Source organism: Macaca nemestrina, chromosome 16 (assembly GCF_043159975.1).
Source record: "Macaca nemestrina isolate mMacNem1 chromosome 16, mMacNem.hap1, whole genome shotgun sequence".
Classification (NCBI taxonomy): domain Eukaryota; kingdom Metazoa; phylum Chordata; class Mammalia; order Primates; family Cercopithecidae; genus Macaca; species Macaca nemestrina.
Window position 1 is genome coordinate 5,981,111 of NC_092140.1, and position 15,203 is coordinate 5,996,313.

Consider the following 15,203-nt stretch of genomic DNA (forward strand, 5'->3'; position numbering starts at 1 on the left):
TTGTTTGGACCAGGTAGCAAGTTAGAGTAGACACAGATCACCACAATCTTATCAGGGATCAATCTGCATCAAATTTAGGCTTCAGACCTTATAAGGCCTAGCCATTTTTCTGGTTCTCTTTCCTTCTTCTACTCTGTAAGTGTTTGAGGCTCCTGACTACATGCCTGAGATATTTACTGTGGTCTCTCCCTTTTGGTGGACCTGAGTCACTTCCCTTCCCCTCACTCCCACAGTTGCTTCTTTCAGTTTAGCTAGAAAGCCTTTTCACTGTTGCTCTGAATTGACAAGCTTCTGAAGAGCAGTGTGGAATGTGGGACTTACCGTGGTGTGTCACAGCTGCCACAGATACGTATTTTATATTTTATTCAGCTTTCCTAGCTGGAAGAAGCCAGTCTTCCAACAATGGAAGTGGAAGTTTCTCCTCTTTTGATAAATGGTCATTCATGTTGCACAACGCTGTGCTGGGTATGTTTGGGAGTGGTCAGGTTTGTTATTTATCCACAGTTGCCAGACTGTGAGAAGCCGTGTCTGTACCCAGTGTTATGGTATATCATTCAGAGATCCTGGACATGGAGGCAAACGTTGGGACTCCAGGATGAAAAAGTAGGTTATATTATTTTAATAAATACTCTTTTTTTTCCTTCTCACTATCCCCCTTCTCCTTGTGATTATAGTACCCCATCTTTTTATTCGGGGGTGTCTCCTCAACCCATGTAGTTTCTGCAAAGCTAACTTCACTGCTGGATTTCTGAATAAAATACATGCTCCAGACTAACTTCTTCAACATGTTCCATCCTCTTGGTCATGGTGATTAGTTCAAGGATGGACTCTAGGACCAAGCCAGCCCATAGGAGTAAGATACCTCAATTACAGAGACTTATGTTCAACCTTGTATCTCCTGAAGCCACAACATGGACCTTATAAATGAAGCCAGCACAGTGGAAGACAGTGCTGAGGGAATTAGAGAGGCTGAGTTGAATATAAATACACACGAAGTCAGCTCTGCTCTATTCCTGGACGTTTTGGTAATTGAACACAAAATAATCATTTTTCTTTTCTGAAATTAGTTTTCAGTAACTTTTCTGTTACTTGCCAATAAATAGACCTACTTTGCAGAGATTTTCTGTATTTGTAGAGGGGAGAGCGCAGCTTATGTAAACCTGTGTCTTTTGAAGGGGTTTAGATGAAAAGGAGGATACATGGATGCTTGCCATTCATTGAGAGCTCTGTATCCATTCCCCCAATTCTGGTGATGGCCTCAGATTTTCATATGCAGGTCAATCACTCTTGCATTCAGCACACCCAGCCAGGATGTGGATCAAACCCAGCTCCAGGTGTGGATCACATGAGGCAGCCTAAGCCACAGTGATTGGTTCAAGAGTAAGCACTTGGCATAAGCCTTTCCAACCACAGTAAAACTCTGGACTTTAGTGGGAGCTCCTGGAAGAGAATCTGTCATTTCTAATGGTCTTAAATTTTGGAGCATGTGGGATGGTGGTGGCTGACACAACCCTGCCATGTGAATGAAGCACCCACGTGTAAGCAGAGCCAACACATCAGGAGTCAGAGCAGAGAGTTGGAAAATAACACTGGCAAAAAAAGACATTGTTTAATCCTGCATATCCAGCTATGTCTGAAAGAAAGCTTACCATGGGACTCGTCAGTTACATGAGTCAATACATTGATCTTTACTTAAGTCTATTTAGGATTTTTTTTCTATTGCTTTCAACAGAAGAATCCTAACTGATGCTCTATGTGATTAGTTGTTCCTGGGGGAGATTAAATTATGTAGGCATAAGCAACTTTCATGCAGCATGTTTTAGAATAAAAGCTGTGTGAGATCCTACTGAATTCTGTCTTTACACATATCCACTTTCACTCAATAAATATTGATATGTGCTGTCACTCTGTTAGCTGCTGTAAATACAAAAAGACACACTGCCCAAGAAGAGCCTACAAGAAGGTAAAAAAAGAAGAAAAAGGGAAGATGTATAAACAAACATAGGCAATAATTATGGGCATCTGCCAAGATGGAAGGTTCTGTTGCATGTATGGCTGACCTGATATAAATGATCCATGATGGAATTTCAGGAAGTCCATGAACCCTGCAAAATTATGTGCAAAATATTGAGTGTATGAGCCTGTAAACTGATTTCAGAGAGAGTGTGCAGAGCTGTCATCAGAAAAGCAAAGAGATACTTTAAGAAATGGTTAAGAATTACTGAATATATTATTGTAGAAACACCAAAATTTAAAGAGTCAATAGTAAAATTGTAACTACATTGACAACATGTTAAGGAGATGGTCATATCTCTGTTCCTAGAAAGATACATAGTTGCTATTCAATATACACCGGTGAAATGAATTAACAAAAGCCTAATGAGCTGGATCTGGAATAGTCAAGGAAGACATCAGGGAAAAATTAATGTGTAAGTTGAAATTCAATGATTGAATCAGAATTTACAAGGCAACCTGGCTTGGTAATGTATTTGTTACCAATTGTTCTTTTGTGATGATAAGTTTACATAATCTAAAATTTAATTTTTAAGCCCTTAAAAGTAAAGTATAAAAATATCTGCCCATATTTCTGGACTGTCAGCACCATGCGGTCAAAGTGCATATTTACACTGTTCACCCTTGAGTCAAGGAGAACAAGACATCTACTTAATACTTAGTGGTTGTAGAATAAGTAAAGTTTCATAATAAACTGATGAATGAATACACATTATACAATAATTTGTAATTCTAACCCTTTATGTTTGTAAGTTTGGGAAGGATATGTGTATCAGTATCAGGAAATTAATCTGCCATACTCATAAAATACTTGAACAGATAAGAGTTTATTTTCCTTTCAGTTTAGCTATATCTATTTTTTTCTTTTTCATCTTTTATTTTAGGTTCATGGGGTACATGTGCAAAGTTGTTATATGGGTAAATTGTGTGTCACTGGAGTTTGATGCACGAATGATTTCATCACCCAGGTAGTGAGCATAGTACCTGATGGGTAGTTTTTTCATCTTTCTTCTCCCCCTACTCTACCCTCAAGTAGCCTCTGGTGTCTATTATTCCTCTCTTTGTGTCCACATGTACTGAATGTTTAGCTCCAACTTGTAAGTGAAAACATGCACTTTTTGGTTTTCTGATCCTGTGTTGATTTGCTTAGGATAATGGCCTCCAGCTGCATCCATGTTGTTGCAAACAAAGCACATGGTTTTGTTCTTTTTAAATGGCTAAGTAGTATTCCATGGTATATATGTACCACATTGTCTTTATCTGGTCCACTATTAATGAGCATCTAGGTTGATTCCATGTCTTTGCTGTTGTGAATGGTGCTCTGATGTGCATACGAGTGCATACATCTTTTTGGTAAAATGGTTTATATTCTTTTGGGTATATACTCGGTAATGAGATTACTGTGTTGAATGGTGGTTCTAAGTTCTTTTGGAAATCTCCAAACTTCACTCTTCAGTAGCTGAACTAATTTACATCCCCAACAGCAGTGTATAAGCATTTCTTTTTCTCCACAACCTCATCAACATCTGCTACTTTCTGACTTTTTAATAACAGTCACTCTGACGGGTGTGAGATGGTATCTCACTGTAGTTTTGACTTGTATTTCTCTAATGATTCGTGATGTTGAGCATTTTGTACATGCTTGTTGGCTGCATATATGTATTCTTTTCAGAAGTGTTTGTTCATGTCCTTTGCCCATTTTTAATGGAGTTGTCTGCTTTTTGATTGTTGATTTAATTTTTCTTATGGATTATTTGTCAGATGCATAGCTGTCTGCTTTCTCTGTTGATAGTTTCTTTGCTGTGCAGAGGCTCTTTAGTTTAATTAGACTCTACTTGTCTATTTTTGACTGTTTTGGAATTGCTTTTGGAGACTTTATCATGAAATCTTTGCCACGGTCTGCGTCCAGAATGGTATATACTTGGTTTTCCTCTTCTTCTTTTTTTTTTTTTTTAGTTTTCGTTCTTAGATTTAAGTCTTTAATCCATCCTGAGTTGATTTTCATATATGGTAAAAGGAAGGGGTCCAGTTTCAATATTCTGCATACGACTAGCCTGTTATCCAATGACCATTTATGGAATAGGGAACTCTTTCCTTATTGTCTGTTATGGTCAACTTTGTTGAAGATCGGATGGCTGTAGGTATGAAGCTTTATTTCTGGGTTCTCTAATTAGTTCCTTTCATCTAGGTGTCTAATGGTGTCTATTTTTGTTCCAGTACCATTCTGTTTTGGTTACTGTAGCCTTGTATATGGTTTGAAGTTAAGCAGTGTGATGTCTCCGGCTGTATTCTTTTTGTTTAGGATTGCTTTGTCTATATGGGCTTTTTTGGTTCCACATACATTTTACAATAGTTTTCTCTAATTCTGTGAAAAAAAAATGACATTGGTAATTTGATGGGAATAACACTGAATCTTCCTCTCTATGCGTATGGAATGATTTTTCTTCTGTTTGTTTTCCCTATGATTTCTTTCAGCAGTGTTTTGTAACTCTTGTCATACAGATCTTTTACCTCCCTGGTTAGCTGCATTCCTATGAATTTTATTATTTTGTGGCCATTGTGAATGAGATTGTGTTCTTGATTTGGCTCTCAGCTTGGACGGTTTTTGGTGTATGGAAATGCTACTGATTTTTGTACATTTATTTTGTATCCTGAAACTTTACCAAAGTTGATTATCAGTTCTAGGAGAACCTTGGGCAGAGATTATGGGGTTTTCTAAGTCTAGAATCATATCGCCTGCAAACAAAGATAGTTTGACTTTCTCTCTTCCTATTTGGAAGCCTTTTTTCCCCCCCTTCTCTTGCCTGATTGCTCTAGCTAGGACTTCTAGTACTATGTTAAATATGTGTGGTGAGAGTGGGCATCCTTGTCTTGTTCTGGTTCTCAGCAGGAGTGCTTCCAACTTTTGCTCATTCAGTATGATGTTGGCTATGGGTTTGTCATAGACGGCTTTTATTATTTTGAGGTATGTTCCTTCAACACCTAGTTTGTTGAGGGTTTTTAACATGAAGAGATGTAGAATTTTATTGAAAGCATTGTCTGGGTCTATTGAGATGATCATGTGGGTTTTGTTTTAGTTTTGTTAATGTGATGAATCACATTTATTGATTTGCATATATTGAACCAACCTTGCGTCCCAGGAAAAAAGCTTACTTGATTTTGGTAAATGAGCTTTATGATGTGCTGCTGGATTTAATTTGCTAGTATTTTGTTTAGTATTTTTGTATCTATGTTCATCAGGGATGTTAGCCTGAAGCTTGTTTTTTGTTGTCTCTCTATCAGCTTTTGGTATCCGAATGATAGTAGCCTCATAGAATGAGTTGGGGAAGACTCCTCCCTCCTTCATTTTTAGGAATATTTTCAGCAGGGCTGGTACCAGCTCTTCTTTATACACCTGGTAGAATTTATCTGTGAATTCGTCTGGTCCAGGGCCCTCTCTGGTTGGTAGGTTCTTTCTTTTCTTTTTCATAACTGATTCAGTTTTGGAACTGTTATTGATCTATTCATGATTTCACATTTTTCATGGTTCAATCTTAGGTTGTATGTTTATAGGAATTTATTCATCTCTTGTAGGTGTTCTAGTTTGTGCGCAAGGTGTTTGAATGGTCTCTGACTTTTTGTTTTTCTATGGGGTCAGTGGTAATGTCACCTTTGCATTTCTGATTGTGTTTATTCAGATCTCTCTTGTTTTAAAAATCTATCTAGCTACCAAATCTTATTTATTCTTTCAAATAACAAATTTTTGGTTTTGTTATTGTTTGACAGGCATTCTCACGTCTCAATTTCCTTCAGTTCAGCTCTGATTCTGCTTAATTTATTTTCTGCTAGCTTTAGGGTTGGTTTGCTCTTATTTTTCTAGCTTCTCTAGGTGTGATGTTAGGTTGTTAATTTGAGCTCTAACTTCTTGATTTAGGCATTTAGTGCCATAAACTTTCCTCTTAATGCTGTATTATATCTAGTATGTTGTATCTTTATTTTGATTAGTTTCAAAGAAGTTTTTGATTTCTGCCCTAATTTTATTCTTTACCCAAAGTCATTCAGGAGCACGTTGTTTAATATTCATGTAATTGTATGGTTTTGAGAGATTTTCTTGGTATTGACCTCTGTTTTTATAGTGCTGTGGTCTGAGAGTGGGGTTGGTATGATTTTGAGTTTTTAAAATTTGTTGAGAATTGTTTTATGGCCAAGTGTGTGCTCGTTCTTAGAGTATGTGCCATGTGCAGATGAGAAGAATGTATATTCTGTTGTTGCTAAGTGGAATATTCTGTAGATGTCTGGTAGGTCCATTTGTTCAAGTGTCGAGTTTATGTCCTGAATATCTTTGTTAGTTTTCTGCCTCAGTGATCTGTCTGACACTCTCAGTGGAGTGTTGAAGTCTCCCACTATTATTCTGTGGTTATCCAAGATTCTTCATATGTTTCTAAGAGCTTGTTTTATGACTCCAGGTGCTCCAGTGTTGGTTGCATGTGTATTTAGAAGAGTTAAGTCTTTTGGTTGAATTGAACATTTTATCACTATGTAATGCCTTTGTCCTTTTTTCTTTTCTTCTTCTTTTTTTAAAATCATGGTTAGTTTAAAGCCTGTTTTATCTGAAATAAGAATAGCAACTACTGCTATTTTTTTTTTTCCATTTGCTTGATATATCTTTCTCCCTCCCTTTGCTTTGAGCCTATGGCTGTCATTGCAAGTGAGATGATTCTCTTGATGGCAACATATTGTTAAGTCTTGCTTCTTTGTCCAACTTGCCACTTTGTGTCTTTTTTTTTTTTCTTTTGAGATGAGGTCTCTGCCATTCAGGCTGGAGTGCAGTGGCAAAATCTTGGCTCACTGCAGCCTTGACCTCCCAAGCTCAAATGATCATCCCACCTCAGCCTCCCAAGTAGCTGAGACTACAAGCATGTGACACCATGCCCAGCTAATTTCATTTTATTTTATTTTTTTGTAGACATGGGATCTTGCTATGTTGCCTAGGCTGGGCTCAGCAATCTTCCTGCCTTGCCCTCCCAAGTTGCTGAGATTACAGGTGTAAACGACCATGCCCAGACACCGTCCGTGTCTTTTAAATGAAGGATTTAGTCCATTTAGATTCAAGTTAACATAGATATGTGAGGATTTGATCCTGTCATCGTATTGTCAGCTAGTTGTTATGTAGTCTTGATTGTACAGTTGCTTTATAGGATCAGTAGGCTATGTACTGAAATGTGTTTTTGTGGTGGAAGGTACTGATATTTCCCTTCCATGTTTAGCGCTCCCTTGATGACCTCTTGTAAAGCAGATATGCTGGTTATGAATTCCCTTAGCATTTGCTTGTCTGAAGAGGATTTTATTTTTCCTTTGCTTATGAGGCTTAATTTGACTGGATATAAAATTCTTGGATGGAATTTCTTTTCTTTAAGGATGCTGAATATAGGGCTCTGATCTCTTTTGGCTTGTAAAGTTTCTACTGAAAGGTCTGCCATTAGCCTAGTGGAGTTCCCTTTGTATCTGACCAGCACCTTCTCTCTGGCTGACTTTAATATTTTTTCTTTTTTATTGACTTTGGAGAATCTGATGACTATGTGTCTGGGGGATGGTCATCTTGGGTAGTGTCTTACAGGGGTTCTCTGAACTTCCTGAATTTGCATTTCAACCTCTCTAGCAAGGTTGGGGAAATTTTTGTGGACAATGACCTCAAATATGTTTTCCAAGATGCTTGCTCTTTCTCCATCTCTTTCAGGCATGCCAATGAATTGTAGGTTTGATCTCTTTACATAATCTCATTTTTCTTGGAGGTTTCATTGATTTAAAAAATTATTTTATCTTTATTTTTGTCTGCCTCTATTGACTGAAAGGAGTGGTTTTAGGCTCTGAGATTCTTTCCTCAGCTTGGCCTTTTCTGTTATTAACACTTCCAATTGCATTCTGAAATTCCTGTAGTGAATTTTTTATTTCCAGAAGTTCAGTTTGGTTCTTTCTTAAAATATTTATGTCATCTTTCAATTTTTGGATCATTTTATTCTATTCCTTGGATTGGGTTTCAACCTTCTATATGTAGATGAGTTTCCTTGTCATCCAGAATCTGAATTATCTGTCACTTCAGCCATTTTGGTTTGTTTAAGAACCACTGCAGGTAGCTAGTACAGTCATTTGGAGGTAACAGGACACTTTGACCTTTAGAACTGCCAGAGTTCTTGCACAGTTTCCTTCTCATCTATGTGGGCTGATGTTCCTTTAGTCTTTTAAGTTGTTATCTTTTGGATGGGGCTTTTTGCATTCACACTATTTGATGCCCTTGAGGATTTGACCATCGTATAAGTTGGATTTAGTGGGTTGGCTTCATTTCTGGATGATTTCAGAGGGTCGAGGCTCAGCTCAGCACTCGTAGGCTAAATGCCCTAACTCTAGGGGGCTGGGACTAGGCCTGTGGCTTTGTTCTCTGGCCCCTCAAGGTTAAGCACTTGCTCTGCTAGACTGGCTGAGGTGTGTCCTGTCTGCTGGCAACATTCTGATGGGGGCTGCTGGCAAAAGCACTCCAGTAAGGCGGCTATGGGTCCCCCCACACATGCATCCTGGTAAAACAGTGAGGATCCTTGCACATGTGTGTGCTGGCCAGGGGTCTGCAGAGAGGGGGATCATTCAGATCAGACTGGCCCTGTCCCACGGGCAAGACAGCTCTACTCTGTCCAAGTCTGGTAGTCAACAAAGGGTACAAACACCTAGAGGACTATGGTGAGCCTTGGAGGATGGGTGACTATGGCGTTGCTCCACTGCAGCCACTCTGGGCTCCACACAGGCTGGAGTTCTGTTTCTCTCAACTCTCTGGACAGTTCTCCCTGCCAGCTCAGATGTCCCTGAGGGTTGTGGGGTCTCCCACAGCTGGGATCCCAGGGGTCCATGACAAGAGTAGGCCACTCCATGCCTATCTCACTCACCCACCCCCAGGAGCTGCTCAAGGCCAGGAATGAGTCCAGCTACGCGGCAACCCTGTGAAGAGTTCTCAGTTTCCTTCTGTTTCAGCCCAGGGTCTGCATCCTTCCTCTGTCCACTCTCAATGCCTTATTTCCGAAGATCTGTTTGGAGTGTGCCAGTCTACTTGATGGTCTGGTCTCTCTCTATGGGAGAAGCTCTTCCTGGCTGCATCAAGTCAGCCATATTGGCTGTCCTCCAGAGTATAAATTTTTAACAAACAAAAGATGTATGAATTTATAAACTTTAATTTTCTAATTTATTATGTGCTTTTCCATTTAAAAAAGTCTTATTTTTTCAGTTATTTTAATATTTAATTATTTAACATGCCTAGAAACTATTCAGAAAGTAAATATCTAAGTGAACGCATATCCCACTATGTAAACTATTGTCCCAGAACCATATATTGTGTAATGCTTTTCTTTATCCTTTATCATATACTAAATTCTTTCATATACTAGGCCTTTTTTCTGTAATTCCTAATTTTTACTGCTATTTGCCTAAACATTTATTAATTATTATATCATTAACATACGTTTTAGCACCTGGTAGGGTTATCACCTCATTACTTTTATTTATTCACTTTAAAATCCACCTGCATTGAAATGCTCCCCAAATGGGTGGCCTGTCCTCTTGGATGTAGATATCTTAGGTATGTTTTCCTTCCTCTCTGTTGGCTGTTAATTTTCTTCTGACCTCTGCTCTTACCATCCTTGTGGATTTTGAAGTCTGAGAAGTAGGGAGAGAAATATATCAGAGTCCACTCTTTTGCAGATGGATCTGATCTCAAATTATGATCAAATTCATAGCTAGTGTCACAAAGCTATTTTCTCTGCTGTGTTGTGCGAACCAGTGCCAACTACATAGTAATGTCCAAGAAAGGTCTCTGAGATCTGCTTCCTGGCCTCATCCCTGCTCTGGCTGGAGATTCTCTTAGAGCTGGAGGGCAGAGGCTGGACCCTGCATCAAATATTAATGGAATGAGGGAGTCACCATTTATCTACCCTGTCCACTCTGCTTTCCCTGTGAGCATACTGAAGTTAGCGCCAGAGCACCAGGAAGGCTGTCTGAAGATGGAGCCAGACGTTTCCCACAACAGCGGCAAGCTGCTGGAGGACCATGGTTAGGGAGGCTCCATTCTAGTTTCTATTTATAATTTCAGATAAATGTTATAATTTGTCAGGTTCTATAAAAAAATCTCTTAATTGAAACTGTACTGAACAAATCATATTTATGTACACATATAAAGCAAGCCCAAATATTAGACCCAAATAGGTCTAAAGCCCATCATACTTTTTGATGAATCAGAAGCTAACTTCAAAAAGGTTTCTATCAGTTTTTTTTTTTTTTTTCTTTCAGAAAGGGTCTCACTCTGTCACCCAGGCTGGAGTGCAGTGGTGCCATCTCTGCTCACTGCAACCTCTGCCTCCAGGGTTCAAGAGATTTTCCTGCTTCAGCCTCCCGAGTAGCTGGGATTACAGGTGTGTGCCACCATACCTGGGTAACTTTTGTATTTTTAGTAGAGACAGGGTTTCACCATGTTGGCGAGGCTAGTCTTGAACTCCTTGCCTCATGTGATCCACCCACCTGCCTTGGCTTCCCTAAATGTTGGGAGGACAGGCTTGAGCCACCATGCCCGGTCAGTTTGTACTTCCCAAATTTAAGGATGAAATGAAATTAAATAGCCTAATGTTTACTCATAACATTTTATGTGTTTATTTAGATACACGCTTATTTAAAATAGTACAGAAAGTAATGTATTAATGTACATTAATGTATTAATTTAAAAATGCATTTTTACACTCTCAAACATTATGAAACTATATTCAAACTTTTCACTTGTGTTTGCCACTGGAACCTTTACTATCACTAGAGTCCCTTGTGAGGTCAACTAACCGTCATCATCAACTTCACTCCTATCTCTGCTGACAGGCAACACTTGGATCATTCAATGATGACCTCCCTGGAAAATTTTGTACCAAATTGGAGAAACCATGCATATAATGAGACTGTTCTTTCCCCTTTTATCTTAAAAATCCCTGAAGATGAGTATTATTAACAACTGCCACATGAACACTTTCTATGTTGTTTTCTACCATGATCTTAAAAAAATCCACATTTAAAGTAATGTCTAGTGATAACACTTGCTATTGCAAAATCTTTCCCCCAGAAATAATTACCGAATTTTCCTTTGTTAAAAAATTTAGGCCGGGCGCGGTGGCTCAAGCCTGTAATCCCAGCACTTTGGGAGGCCGAGACGGGCGGATCACGAGGTCAGGAGATCGAGACCATCCTGGCTAACACCGTGAAACCCCGTCTCTACTAAAAAAAAAAAATACAAAAAACTAGCCGGGCGAGGTGGCGGGCGCCTGTAGTCCCAGCTACTCCAGAGGCTGAGGCAGGAGAGTGGCCTAAACCCGGGAGGCGGAGCTTGCAGTGAGCTGAGATCCGGCCACTGCACTCCAGCCCGGGCTACAGAGCAAGACTCCGTCTCACAAAAAAAAAAAAAAAAAAAAAAAAAAAAAAAAAAAAAAAAAAATTTATTTTGCTGTGTTAACAGCTCCATGAGGTAACCTTTATAAGCATCTAAAACAAACATTGGTGGCTCTTATTTTAAGAGCCTTTGTGTGTTCCCAAAATGAAGTTTGAAATGAAATAGAGACAAGCCCCCACACTGAGAGATTCTGTAAGAACTCAAATATAGAATGGCTGCCTCTTTTCTGGAAGATAATTTCTTTCAGGAAAAATAATCACATCTTGTTTTCAGGAATATGTAACTTGATTTGGGGAGAATTTTCATCTTTACAATAGCCATCTTTCTGTTTAGACACAGGCAGATTTTTCCTACTGTTCAAATCTTTTATTTTATTTCTCAGTAACTTCTGTTCATTTCTCCATATGGGCCTCGTTCTGTGTATCTTGAATGAAGTGTTTTCCCTCTGTCACTTTTTTTGCTTGCAAAACGGTGTGTATGTACACATGTTCTTAAAACAGTTTGTCAAATAGTAATTTTGATGATGACGATGATGTAGATTTTTAATGTCATGTGGAGTATACTTTATTTGCATTCTATGAAAAGTGTTCATGACTTAATTCTATACATGCTAATGCTTAATCACAAAGAACATTATTTAACACCATATTCTCCACAGATGAATCTTGATACTGATTTAGAACTTAGAGCATGCACCTTCATTTGACTCACACCAGCCACTCTACCCAGCAGTGCCAATACTGTGGATAGAAGCATTCTGAGGTTATAAAAAGTTACTAGGAGCGTCTTGTTAAAAATATAGTTTCCGACAGAGCCAGACTCCGTCTCAAAAAATAATAATTAAAAAAATATATATATAGTTTCCTTGGATCGCAGTCTAGTTCTACTGAGGCAGGTCTCTGGAGAGGGTCCCCAGTTGACTAAGTCCCTACTTGATTCTCTGCCCACCAACATTAGAAAATCACTGAGCTGGAGCATGGTGGAAGTACACAGATAGAGGGAAAATGCTAGCTTGCCAAATCGACCCTATCAAATCAAGGTGGAAATGCAGTTACAGAAAGCCCCAGGCACATTTCCCATCTTGGTAACTAACTAGAGCCCTCAGGTATATCATGATGCTAGAATCTGCTTTTATCTTAAAAAGAGGTTTACATTCGCAAATTATAGTGGAATTAAAAGCTTATAGATTAGTCTTTTTTTTCAGACGGAGTCTCGCTCTGTTGCCCAGGCTGGAGTGCAGTGACGCAATCTCGGCTCACTGCAAGCTCCTCCTGCCTCAGCCTCCCGAGTAGCTGGGACTATAGGCGCCTGCCACCACACCCAACTAATTTTTTGTATTTTTAGTAGAGACGGGGTTTCACCATTCACAGGATGGTCTGGATCTCCTGACCTTGTGATACGCCCACCTCAGCCTCCCAAAGTGCTGGGATTACAGGCCTAGATTGGTCTTACATTTTTCCACAAATAAACTTTGACTATTCTTTATGAGCTCTTTATGTTTAATTTGTTTTAAAAAACGTAGACATTTGCTAGTGCAGTGGCTCATGCCTGTAATCCCAGCACTTTGAGAGACTAAGGCAAGAGGATCACTTGAGGCCAGGAGTTCTAGGCCAGACTGGGCAACACAGGGAGACCACATCACTACAAAAAATAAAAGTAAAAATAAAAATTAACTGAACGTGGTGACATGCACCTGTAGTTCTAGCTACTCAGTAGGCTGAGGTGGGAGGATCTCTTGAGCCCAGGATTTTGAGACTGTGGTGAGCTATGATCGCACCACTACACTCCAGCCCAGGGGACACAGCTAGACTTCATCTCAAAAACCACTACCATAAAAATAAATAAAAAATGTAGTCATGCTCATCAAGAATTTTCACATTACCTGTGAATTCTAAAAGCACAAAAGTCTTTTTTGAGATTAATGTGTATATAAGAGCATAATCCATTTTCACTTATATGTGTCACATAAACAGTAAATGAGAACAACAAAGGGTGTATCTATTTTTGTGTTTTCAGGATGCACTCAGTATGAAAAAAGAAAATATCCTGGGGTTGTTATTTACTTGATTTATGGAGTGGACATGTTTAAGTAATGGCCTTCACTAGCTAAGAAGATATTCTGGATTTGCCTGCTTTTCTTTGGTAAAATTATTTGGCAGATGTTAATTTTAACGGGTAAGAATAAATACTTGAGAAGACAACAAATGTATCATTTTGTTGTTTTTATAATACAAAGGCAGAATAAGAAACCCATCTCCCAATGCATAACAACTTTAGCCATTTAAATAGGAATAAAAGCACTGATTCCCATGAAAATAAGCATGATGAAATAAAGTAAGAGCTTTGAATTTTTGAAGGTTATAAACATATATGACCCCCGAACAGTAATCCAGGAGCTATGACATATATGTAGATTGTTTCTGCAATGCTCTCTTGTTCAGAGTATACCCTGTCAGCAGATCCCTCAATACAATGTATTTGCAACTGTCTACTATTCAGCAGCCTTCTGAAATGTGCTGGTGCTATTAAACTTCTCTATTCCATTAGTCACACTCCTAGGTAAAACCTACGTAGGAGTTTCTAGACTCCACAGCCTGATTTTCCTGATATAAATGAAACCTACATTCCAGCCAAGCTATTTGCTCTTCTTTGCCACTATGCAATATTTTAGCTGATAAGCTAACAAGAATCAACATTTACTAATCTAGTTAACACATTCTCTAAACATATTTCTCATTTTCATTTTATTGAACAGTGATGTTCATGAAAACGAACATTCAAGTCACAATCTAAATTTCCTTAATGAATCCATCTCTTGCAGGAGAAAAGCCAGTTTCCTTTGAGTATTATACAGTATCATTCATAACAGAGTCCTAACCTTTCTCTCCAGCCTCTTCCCTTGCCCCTTCCCAATATACAGGTCACACACAACACAGCCCACTTATCTGTCAGTAGTCCTACCAGTGCCCTGGGCCCCTTCAAGCTCCTGAGTCCTTGCTGTTCTTCTGAATTGTCCTTTTCCCCTCTCTAGAAGACTTCTTTCTGCTCCAGTTAAATGTCCCCAATTTCTATCTATCCTTAGTCCCTCTTAAGATCCGCTCCACTCTGAAATCTCAAAACATGCTAATCTTCACAGATTATCTTGTATTGTAATTGTTGGCTTAGTTAGTATTATCTGCCCCTTGACTAAGCTTCAAGAGGCCAGACATGGTCCTTTATCTGTCTTCCAACAATTTATTCTAGAACCAACACACAACAAACAAAAGTCAAATTGGTTCTTGACAGTTTACTTTCAATGGGCCTCCGTCCTTAAAATTGTCTTTTACAAAAACATCCTAATTCATGAGAAACATTAGAGGAAGGCAAGCCCCAGCTTACTTAAAAATAAAGAACTAACTATAGTCTATTACATGAAGTAAAAATAGATTAAACACTATTATTTCAATGCAGTATTTAAGACTTTTACTAAGTATCACTAAGCTACCTTCTGAGACATGATTTTACTAGATCTGCATAGTAATAAGTCACAGAGCCCTCCTTTGCTTCAGTTCCTTGTTTGATAATTATGAACCTTTAAATTTATATTATTTATTTATTTTATTTCCCAGTTTTCATTCTCTTTCTGATTTAATCACACATGCAGAGTAAGACAGTGGATGCTAATCATCTGAGTCACCATTAAAATGTTTGTGTCTGATTAAAATTAATGCATTATTGAAGGGAAATATTATCTAATAAGTGTGGATGTGTA